Source organism: Mercenaria mercenaria, chromosome 15, assembly GCF_021730395.1.
Source record: "Mercenaria mercenaria strain notata chromosome 15, MADL_Memer_1, whole genome shotgun sequence".
Taxonomy (NCBI): domain Eukaryota; kingdom Metazoa; phylum Mollusca; class Bivalvia; order Venerida; family Veneridae; genus Mercenaria; species Mercenaria mercenaria.
The window spans coordinates 31,120,760-31,130,746 of NC_069375.1; the positions used below are offsets into that span (position 1 = coordinate 31,120,760).

A 9,987-nucleotide genomic window follows, 5' to 3' on the forward strand; every position below is an offset into this window, starting at 1 on the left:
GAATAGTAGTATACGAGTCAACCATGTACCAAGACCTCAACTGCCTTAACAGACTTTTGAGTGCTTTGATTATCAAAAACAAGTTTCACTGGCCATAATTCCGAAGTGCCTGGGTCAATTTGGCTAGTTATAGAACTTGGCGGAGGACTTATTGGCAAACACATTTTGTTCAAGTTTGGTGAAGATCGGATGAGAAATGTTTGACTTAAGAGTGCAGACAAGATTTGTGACAGACAGACACACACACAGACAGGAGTAAGTTAATATGTCTCCCACAGCACTGTGTGGTTGGAGACATAATAACAACCATTCTCATATAAAATTAGGCTTAAAGCAGTAAAATTATTCCAAAGCTCATGTAAAGTCACTGAATTGTATCAACATGACATCATTAGATAAGACCTCTAATTACATACTTGTTAAGTTACAATGGTACCTGAAACATCAATATTTTTCAATACACTGATGCCTGAATTTCATATCATATGTGGCGTAATTCAATGTGTGTCATTGCATTAATTCTCTTATTTAGTTCAGTGTTGTCAATCTTATTCAGGCTATTGAACAAATTCATAATATAAATTTGCGTTACATTTATACATGTAGATACGTATGTAATAAAAAGGTTATTATCTTTGCATCTGACAGGAAATAAGCACTTGTTCTTTTAATAGCGGAGCTGTCCATTTTATATTAATTTCATTAAAAGTGTCAAAAAAAATCAATTAAATACTGTATGGGGAAATCTTGTATAAGTGGTTTAGACAAAGTACAGAAGTAGTCTGCTACACAGATATATGTACAACTAGTCTGTTCATAAAATTTAAAGACTCCAGTAAATTGATCAAAACTACCTTTTATTATAAAATATAACTTTAACAAGAGCTGTCCATAAGACAGCACGCTCGACTTTTCTCAGTGCTTGACTCTGAATTAAAGCTTTGCCAGTAAAAAAAAATTCCAAGTTAAAAAGGGACATAATTCTGTCAAAATTCAAACCAGAGTTATGGGAATTGTGTTTCCTGGTGTAGACTTTGATAGTAAATAACTATTTTGAGTTTCAAGTCATAAGCTTTAATAGTAACAGAGATACTTGACTTTATCAAAAATTTTAACAAAACATTCTAAGTTAAAAAGGAGCATAATTCTGTCAAAATTCAAATCAGAGTTATGGGGATTGTTTCTCATGGTGCAGACTTTGATGGTAAATAAGTATTTTAAGTTTCAAGTCAAAAGCTTTGATAGTAACAGAGATTATTTCACATTATCAAAAACTTTAACCAAAAATTTAAGTTAAAAAGGGGCATAATTCTGTCAAAATTCAAATCAGAGTTATGGGGATTGTTTCTCCTGGTGTAGACTTTAATAGTAAATAACTTTTTTAAGTTTCAAGTCAAAAGCTTTGATAGTAACAGAGATATTTGACTTGATCAAAAACTTTAACCAATGGCAACGCCAACGCCGACACCGGGGCGAGTGCAATAGCTCTACTTTTTCTTCGAAAAGTCGAGCTAAAAAGGACAATTAATTAGTAAGGATACTTTTTTGTTGCACAACATTAACAGACAAATTAAGTAAAAAAAAAATCTAACAAAATTTCAGATTACCTTCAACAAAATACGATCATTCCGGATTCATTTAAACTGGTTTACTATATCCTATTTTACTAATCTGGCTTTTCAGTAATACATGAATGAATTCCTGAATAAATAACTTCCCATGTTAAGGTATAATATCAATATGATATTGTAAAGCTGTTATAGAATGAATAATCCTTTCTATTGATCTAAAAATAGACAAACTGTTAACCTTTAGCCTGCTGATGGCAAGTGATTCTGCCTTTGCAATCAGTGCTGACCAAGATCAGCCTGTGCATCCATGCAGGCTGATCACGGTCACTCTGCACTGTTTGAAACTCAGTCAGAAAATTTTCAATGAAGTCCCCTTTGAATAATAAATGGTACTTCCCAACTTGAATAATAGACCAGCCCATTTTAAAAGTTTAAAAGGGTAAAGGTGGCAGAGCCAAAAATGCATACTAATGTCTGTGAAAATCCTCCCAATACACTAAATTTCTGTTGATTTTAATATCATTAACTTTTTTTTTTGTTATTTCACAAATCATAAAACTGAGGTGTTGGCAGGGCCGAAAATGCCTATAATTTCTGTGAAAATCCTCCCCATACTCAAAACGTCTGTTGATTTATCATTAATTTTTTTTGCTATTTCACAATTCTCAAAACTTTGTAAACCATATGAAACACTGATTAAATGGTATACCCAAAGTTTCATTCAAGTAAAATACATAACAGAATCAACACCACTAAATGCTAAAGAATCAACAAAATTGAACTAGATAGGACTGGTAATTAAAAGAGAAAGAAGTCTGTAACAACCTGACTTACTTCTTTCTCCAGATAACCTCATATCTAATTTGACCTAGATTTCATTAAGCCATGTTTTAAGTAAATCAGGTAAATTGTTAACCAAGTTTTCAGATGATTTGACCTAGTGACCTTTTCATTTGATACTTTTTTATCATTTGACATAAAGACAAAGTTTTGAATCTTACAAGACAAAAATGAATGATGATGACCTTGATAATGTGGCCTCTAGAGTGTTAAAGACACCTTTCCACGATTTGACATTGTGACCTAGTTTAAAATCCCAGGTAAAAAAGTAATTGGGTATTTGCTAAAACCAGTTGGGTCTTTCATCAATCTCGCACAAACAATTGAGGTTTTTTTTTCTTGTGTCTAAATTGTACTAGATGAAACATGCTTACTGTTACAGTATATATCATAAACCAGGTTTGACTATTTTTATACATGCCTGTAAGGAACTTGGTAAACGTGTATTTTAATTTATACCGGTAGTTCTAATTATGTGTAATTTTAACCAATGATATTTTTTTCTCCGATCGTTTCATGTTTTCTGGGAAACTTGCGTTCCATCATATTTTTGGCACTTTAAATGCAGTCGGAAATCAATTTAATCCACAATATCATGAATATCCGGAACAATTGTATTCGCCACAATATTGTGCTCTCCCGTAAGATGTCAGCTAGACTAGCTCCTAGACTATGATATATCTTTTTACTTTTTTATGATTGAATGTAGTGAACTGAGCCAGTCTATATCCTATGTCCATCAGTCCTGTGTGAAAATCTCTAAAATAGATTGGCTTTTGTCTCTATGAAATTGAATTCGTCAAAAAAGGAAACAGTATAGAAATACAGTTATTAACAGTCTAGTAGCTAGTCTAGATGTCAGCCAATATCAGCGGCACTTTATTATCACAAAAAGACAAACTGTTTTTGCTGAACAACAAAATATCCTTCTATTTTGTTTGTTTGTGCTGCAGCAATGTTTTTCTGTGAAGTGGTCAGTTTATCGGCGTAGTTTTTTTGTTTACGAAGTGTCCAAATACCACTGATCAGACTGAATGGTCCTGTGCTTTTTCCGATAAATTGATACCTGTTTTGCCATAATGTAATTTTTTTAACATAACCAGTCTGTTGTCTTAGCGTTAAAGTCTCGTACCCATTCTATGACATGGAAAATGACATACGCACATGATATTTAATGAACTGGGTATTAGGAATTTTAATTGCTATTTAGTACCAAACTGTATGAATTCAATTGGGTTTTCTGCAACTTTAATTGCGCAAATACGCAGCTTATCTGGAGCTCTGTATTTCTCGCTGAAATAATATTATGCCATACTTGCAATATTATTTGATGATTTATATCTATTGAAAGTGACCAACAAAACAGGAGGCAAGAATCAAAGTACTGGATTATTTTAAAACCAAATTGTAAATAAAATACTGTATCATTATGGAAGATATAATATCAGTGAACACATCTGTCATAATTTTTATTCTAAAAAGTTACCAAAATAAACCTACTGGTACTGATGATAAACCCAAACAGAAAATGAGGTTTTTTATCTGTAACCTTTTTATTTCTGCAAATTGTAATCAACGGTCAGTATCAAAATAAAGCTTAACCTTTGCTGAAAACTTTACATAATTCAAATTTATATTTAGTTAACAAACTCACACGAAGTGAGGCCCGGAAAGGGGTATGTAAAAAGGGGACTGTATGAACGTTGACTGATGATAAATTCGAACACTTTGTCATTTACAAAATTTTCTTGGTATTATTATATTGAAACTTTCCCCAAAAAGCTGCAACAGTCATTCCTGATCAAGTAATGAAAAGTTACCAAATGTCAGGCCTTCATGTTTCGACAGTAAGCATGCCCAAAAAAAACACCCTCTTCCCCAGTAATTTTGGATAAATATTTTTTATACAAATTTATATAAGTCAATTATTTATACAGAATATTTACCAATTTTGTTTTTGTTTACTGCACCAGTTGGTGTTGTAAGTGGAAAGTATTAGATGGTGTGTTCAATTTTATAAATAACCGATTGCAATAGAATAATCAAAGGTGGTCGACTTTATCATCTGTCCGGGTTTATCATCAGTACCAGTATATAGATACCCATGTAAATTTTATCAACATTAACTTTTGAAGAGGCCATCATTTTATTTAAAATTGCAACTTTAAAAATACTTTTCCCCATTAAATTATTTATATCATATTACGCTGTACACATCCTGACGTTTTTGATGAACCTTCCAAAAATAAACAGGACTGACCGTGACGGAAAATACAATCTCACCAAAATGCGGTTCGAATGTAACCGTGAACGAATAACTTATTTGCATATGCCACAGTAAAAAATGTCCGAACTTACCAGTAAACGCATGTTGAAACGATGAGACGTAAAATATTAATCCAGAATCACCAATATCTGAAATTTCTTTACCTGCAATATCCTAAGAGCTTAATTTCTAATTTATTTTACAAGTTTCGTCCTCTTTCGGTACAGTAAGTTTACTACGCGGCATCACATTATTTTTAGGTATCCGGGCAACGAAGGTAAATAATCACGATAAGCGCTAAATATCGAGAACAATAGGTTATCGCCCTTATTATTCCATCAAAGACCTTACATTCAATAATTTCTTTGATCTCGACCATTGAGGTATGTTTCAACATAGTGCTCGAATTATGTCAGTATACAGGGACGGGTGCAATGGGTGCAGGGCAAAATTTATTCCATCTACTTTTAATGTCATTTCTTTATGTTCTTTTTTGTATATTTCAGCTCTCTACAAGTAGAACTTATCATATAAGATGTCACTGTACAAATAACAGATATTAAACTGCTTAAATGCGGCAGAAGTTTGAAAGTTCTGTGCAGTAGATATGCTGATGAAGAAAATAATTTTGTGTATAGGCTGATTGTGAAGCAAGTTCTAAAACTTATATTAATCACTATTGACACCTCATTCCTGACAGATTATCCATCACTATGAGGTGTGAGGGAAGAGAAGCCAGTTTGCCTTTTAATGCTGAGTGCCAAGCAATGGAGCCATTGGAAATATAGAAATACCCAAATGATATGACATAAGCCTACTGCCATGCCATGGTGAAATACTAATTGAATACTAATAAAAGTATCTTAATGAATACAGCATTAATTGCTGCACCAATTCAACACTATAACGTAGAAGATGCTTTTGTAGAAAAGCACATGTCTCCCCCAATGCATTGTCATATAAGCAAGAAGTCAATAGGGGAAAGGAGCGGATGTCAAAGAGACAATGATGGTTGGCTGCAAATTAGGGGTCATCTACTCTGCATATCTAATCATCCTATTAGGTTTCAACATTCTGGGTCAAGTGGTTCTCAAGTTATTAATTGGAAAGCATTTTCTATGTTCAGCCACTTGTGACCTTGAACTTTGATGGAGTGACCCCAAAACAATAGGGGTCATCTACTCTGTAAGTCCTATCACCCTATGAAGTTTGAAGGTTCTAGGTCAAATGGTTCTCAAGTTATTGACCGGAAATGGATTTCCAAGTTCTGTCCACTGCGACCTTGACCTTTAATAGAGTGACCCCAAAATCAATAGAGGTCATCTACTCTGCATGTCCAATCATCCTATGAAGTTTAAATATTCTGGGTCAGGTTGTTCTCAAGTTACTGACCGGAAATGGTTTTCCATGTTCATGCCCTTGTGACCTTGACCTTTAATAGAGTGACCCCAAAATCAATAAGGGTCATCTACTCTGCATGTCCAATCATCCTATGAAGTTTCAACATTCTGGGTCAAGTGGTTCTCAAGTCATTGATCGGAAATGGTTTTCCATGTTCAGGCCCCTGTGACCTTGACCTTTAACAGAGTGACCCCAAAATCAATAGGGATCATCTACTCTGCATGACCAATCATCCTATGAAGTTTTAATGTTCTAGGTTAAGTGGTTCTCAAGTTATTGATCGGAAATGGTTTTTCATGTTCAAGCCCCTGTGACCTTGACCTTTGATGGACTAACCCCAAAAGCAATACTCCATAAGCCCTGCCACCCTATGAAGTTTGAAGGTTCTAGGTCAAATGGTTCTCGAGTTATTGATCAGAAATGAAGTGTGACAGACAGACTGGGCAAAAACTATATGTCTCCCCAAGTTGTGGCGGGGAGTGGGGTAGACATAAAGACATAATTCTATACTGATCAGTATTTTATTGGTATAGAATTAGTATACAACTGGTACTTATTTGAACAAGAGATCACAGAGTGATCTTTGCGCCCATCAATGTGCCATTTTTAAGTGTTCCAAATTTCAAGACTTATTGACTAGCTCAAGGTAAAATTTCATTTCCATACACAACACTGTGCATGTGGTCCAAATTCAAAAGCTGTAGCTTGAGAAATGTGAAAGTAGGTCACTAGATCAATTTCAAGGACAAAGTTCTTTGTACACAAAACTATGCATGTGCATCAAGTTTGAAGGCTGTAGTTTGAGAAATTTGAAAGTAGGTCACTAGGTCAGTCCTAAGGTCAAAGTTTATTTCGGTACACAAAACTATGCAAGTGGTCCAAATTTGAAGGCCATAGCTTGAGAAATGTGAAAGTAGGTCACTAGGTTAAAATCAAGGTCAAATTACACTTCAGAACACAAATCTATGCATGTGGTCCAAATTTAAAGCCTGTACCTTCAACAAGAGATCACAGAGTGATCTTGGCACCCACCAATGTGCCATTTTTGAGTGTTCCAAATTTCAAGACTTATTGACTAGCTCAATGTCAAATTTTCATTTCCGTACACAACACTGTGCATGTGGTCAAAATTCGAAAGCTGTAGCTTGACAAATGTGAAAGTAGGTCACTAGATCAATTTCAAGGACAAAGGTCTTTGTACACAAAACTATGCATGTGCATCAAGTTTGAAGGCTGTAGTTTGAGAAATCTGAAAGTAGGTCACTAGGTCAATCTTAAGGTCAAAGTTTATTTCGGTACACAAAACTATGCAAGTGGTCCAAATTTGAAGGCTGTTGCTTGAGAAATGTGAAAGTAGATCACTAGGTCAAAATCAAGGTCAAATTTCACTTCAGAACACAAATCTATGCATGTGGTCCAAATTTGAAGCCTGTACCTTCAAAAATGTGAAAGTAGGTCACTAGGTCAATGTCAAGGTCAAAGTTTGTTGCGGTACACAATCTTATGCATGTGGTCTAAATTTGAAGCCTGTAGCTACAGAAATGTGAAAGTAGGTCACTAGGTCAACCTTAAGGTCAAAGTTCATTTCGGTACACAAAACTATGCAAGTAGTCCAAATTTGAAGGCTGTAGCTTGAGAAATGTGAAAGTAGGTCACTAGGTCAAATTTCATTTCGGAACACGAAACTATGCATGTGGTCCAAATTTGAAGCCTGTACCTTCAAAAATGTGAAAGTAGGTCACTAGGTCAAATTTCATGTCGGAACACGAAACTATGCATGTGGTCCAAATTTGAAGCCTGTACCTTCAAAAATGTGAAAGTAGGTCACTAGGTCAATGTCAAGGTCAAAGTTTTTTTCAGTGCACAAAACTATGCATGTAGTCCAAATTTGAAGGCTGTAGCTATAGAGATGTGAAAGTAGGTCACTAGGTCAAAATCAAGGTCAACTCATGTCAAGGTTCATCTTGCCACTCAAAACCATACATGTGGTCCAAATTTGAATGTTGCTGGTTATTGACAAGAAGGTTTTAAAAGCTTTTCCCTATATAAGTCTATATGAACCATGTGACCCCCAGGGCGTGGCCATATTTGACCCAAGGGGGATAATTTGAACAAACTTGGTAGAGAACCACTAGATGATGCTACATTACAAATGCCAAAACCCTAGGCTTTGTGGTCTGGACAAGAAGATTTTCAAAGTTTTTCCCTATATAAGTCTATGTAAACCATGTGACCCCCGGGGCGGGGCCATATTTGACCCTAGGGGGATAATTTGAACAATCTTAGTAGAAGACCACTAGATGATGTCACATACAAAGTATCAAAGCCCTAGACCCTGTGGTCTTGAACAAGAGGTTTTTCAAAGTTTTTCCCTATATAAGTCTATAAATAAACCATGTGACCCCCGGGGCGGGGCCATATTAAACCCAAAGGAAATAATTTGAATCATCTTGGTAGAGGACCACTAGATAATGCTTCATACCAAATATCAAAGCCCTAGGCTCTGTGGTTTTGGACAAGAAGATTTTCAAAGTTTTTCCCTATATAAATCTATGTAAATTATAGAAATAAACAAAGGGCTGTAACTCACTAAAAAATTGTTGAACCAGTCTGATTTTCAGGGGGACACAACTAGGACGAAAGTTCCTGCATATGGATACTTATGTGGCTACTCTTTTGTTCTCTCTATTGTTCTTTTAGCCACGTAAGAGAAAAATAGCCACATAAAAGCCTTACGGAATGAATGACATCAAAGAAAAAGTACAGTTACCTATTGTTCCTATAGCCACCTAAGTATGCAAATGCAAATGTGAGCTCGGAAGGATGGACGGACGGACGACTGACCAAAGACGCAGAGTGATTTGAATAGCCCACCATCTGATGATGGTGGGCTAAAAATATTTTCATATGGGATATATGTGAGATATGGTGTCTCTGAACAATTCAAATTTGCCACCAGATAGGTGTAGGTGTATGTGGTATCTATTTCATTTTCCATTTAACAATGTTTGGCAACCTAAATGGTGTATTAATAGCAGACATGCAGGCTGATCTTGGTTTGCACTGTTCGCAAAGGCAGAATCACTTGCCACCAGCATGCTAAAGGTTCAGCAACCAGTCAGTTAGCTTCCCAAACTGACTTTTTGTTTTAATTTCAACTTTAATCTAAAGCAGCCATCTGTTTAGTGGCCAGATTGTGTAGCTCCTTTCACTGGCTGCTTGATACAATGTTAGGTTGTATTTAGATTTACATGTATTTATATCTTTTGTCGCACCAACAATTATAGGTCATATGGCGACATTCCAGCTTTGATAGTGGAGGAAGACCCCAGGTGCCCGTCCATGCGTTATTTCATCACAAGCAGGCACCTAGGTAAAACCACCTATCTTCCATAAGCCAGCTGGATGGCTTCCTCACATGAAGAATTCAACGCCCCAAATGGGGCTCAAACCCGCATCTATGAGGGGCTAGTGATTTGAAGTCAGCGACCTTAAGCACTCGGCCACAGAGGCCCCTTTATTTAGATAAAACATATGTAGCAATTTTAGTAGACTTTATTTAGTAGTATCTTTGTACAATTGTTTCATATCAATATATACATCAACAACAATCATCATATAATGTCAGTCAAAAAATCATCCTCTTCTAAACAATCCTACATCTGTTTGTAATATCATACTTTACCAATTAATATTTTGGTTTTCCTTGAATTTTTCCAGGGAAAGTTAAATGGGTCTCTTTGCTGAATTTGTCCAGTGAAAGTTAAATGTATATATTTTTTAAATAAAATTTCTGTGAAAACCAGTCCTTCAGAGGAAGCTGAATGGGTTTCTGTGATTCAAGGAAATGTGGAAACGGTCACGGAAAATTCAATGCTTTTTGATGATTTTGGGATTTTCAAAAGAAGG

The 9,987-nt window shown here is 35.4% G+C and overlaps 1 protein-coding gene across 1 annotated transcript in view; it reads right to left on the minus strand.

Annotated features, from left to right (window-relative positions):
• Positions 1–4,908, minus strand: part of LOC123552075 (glycerophosphocholine phosphodiesterase GPCPD1-like) — a 76,946-nt gene extending 72,038 nt beyond the window's left edge. The window contains exon 1 of the mRNA XM_053524153.1: positions 4,770–4,908. The gene's annotated coding sequence lies outside the window, so the exon portion shown is untranslated. The remainder of the gene's footprint in view (positions 1–4,769) is intronic.
• Positions 4,909–9,987: the final 5,079 nt, after the last annotated feature.